General features: G+C 33.9%; 1 pseudogene; it reads left to right on the top strand.

Annotated features, from left to right (window-relative positions):
• Window positions 1-246: 246 nt before the first annotated feature.
• LOC114076503 lies at window positions 247-857 on the top strand (annotated as a pseudogene).
• Window positions 858-2,024: the final 1,167 nt, after the last annotated feature.

Genomic DNA, 2,024 nt, shown 5'->3' with positions numbered 1-2,024 from the left:
CTTGCATATGCTTTAGTTGCACGTGAGAGTTTTGAGTCTTGGTCATGGTTTCTCAAGTTATTATGGACACATGTAGTTTGTGAACGACAAGGAATTGATCTTATTTCTGACTGTCATCAAGGAATCTTGCAGTGCGTTCAATCTTATGATTGGTTGAGTTCACCTAACACATATCATAGATTTTGTGTTCGACACTTAAAAGCAAATTTTAATAAAAAAATTTTAAATAGTGAACTCGAAAAACTAATGTGGTTGGCTGCTATTGAGCATCAGGAGAAAAAGTTTGTACAACAGATGCAACAATCAAAACATTGTCTCTTGCAGCATATGAATGGTTAAATGAATTTCCTTTGAAAAAATGGACAATGTATAAGGATGGTGGTCGTAGATGGGGTGCCATGACAACAAATGTGTCTGAGTCATATAATGGTTTATTGAAAAAAGCTCGGGGACTTCCTATGACTGCCATGGTTCGAATGACGTTCAAATCTCTCATTGATCGTTTTGTCGAAAGAAACAATCTTGCAATTGCATTACTTCAAAGTAATATGTCATGGCCTCTTGCGATAGATAAAAAATTTAATGATTATTATCAAAGAGCTCAAGGGCGCACAACTATGATGACTTACAACACATGTGATGGAGTTTTTGAAATTCTTACTTTTGCTCATGATGGTAAAGGTGGAAATGTCCACAAAGTTACTGCAAAAGGTAAGAAATTTTCTTGTGGAAAATGGAGAAATTATCATATGCCTTGTTCGCATGCCATTAAATTTTGTGGACTTCGCGGAATCGAGCCAAAATCATATGTAAGTAAATTCTACAGTGCAAAATATTACAAACGAACATACACTTAGACATTTAACCCAGTGGGTGATGAAATGTATTGGCCACCAGCTCCTTTTAGTTTAATTGCAAATACTGAATATTTGCGGACAAGTGGTACGCAAGTAAGAAGCCGACTTAAGAATGATATGGATATAGTTCCGGCTCGTATGACTAGAAAATGTAGTGTTTGTAAAGAGACAGGTCACACAAAGGCACAATGTCCTACTCGATTTTAAATATTTTGTCTATGTTTTTAAGGTTAATGTATTTTCATTGTCTTGTTATTAATATTATGATATATCTTTTATATTTATTTGTTGACATGAATTTAATTTCTCTTCTTGCATTTTAAATATTGTAAGTATAATATCTTTATATTATTATTATAGTAATGATTTGACCTAACATAAAAAGTATTGATTTGACCTTTGACATAAAGAAAATATAAATCCTGCAAACTTGTTCAAACATAAAAAAAAAAGTAAGAATCTCATTACTTTGTTCAAACTTGCACGAAACAACAAAATTTACACATTTCAAAATTTGAATCTTCAGCCTTTTAGAATAAAGGTGCATAAAAATTATTCTTCTGAATCCAAATCTTCTACATCTTCATTTTCAAAATCTTCCTCATTTTGATAGTGACAGCCTGTTCCACATCTAGTTGATTTGTGTAGCCTGGATGTTCTCCGAGGTGGATTTTGTCTATTAGGAACTAAATTTTGTGAAGCCCCAGCATTAAATCTTGAATCATCGGATACAGTTACCTATAATACAATACAATATAATATAATCAAATAAACATGTAATAAAATTAAAAAAATTATAAAAAGTTAAAAAAATTCTATGAAAATTATTATACTTACATTCGAAAAATTCAATCTTCCACCAAATGGAGAATTATGTATAGGAAATTCACGCATACCATGTTGAAAAATCAACTGTTTCACTTGTTAGAGGGCCCTGCTCGGGAGTCGCCACATTAGTGTTAGAGGGCCCTGCAAAAAAATCAACTGTTTCACCAGCGGTCCTTCTACCTCGACGTGCACCCTCTCTCGGTGTTGTTTGTCGTGATCTGCGAGATACTTGTACTGGTGGTGGTTCATCGTATTGAGTGGGAGAATTGTAATCAGGATCAAAGCTCTATCGCGTTCCCAAGAAGGCCGCATTCATTGACTCCATTGAAATACGAGCGG

Source organism: Solanum pennellii, chromosome 3, assembly GCF_001406875.1.
Source record: "Solanum pennellii chromosome 3, SPENNV200".
NCBI classification, from domain to species: Eukaryota; Viridiplantae; Streptophyta; class Magnoliopsida; order Solanales; family Solanaceae; genus Solanum; species Solanum pennellii.
The sequence above is the reverse complement of the archived record's forward strand: the minus strand, read 5'-3'. Positions and strand labels throughout refer to the sequence as shown.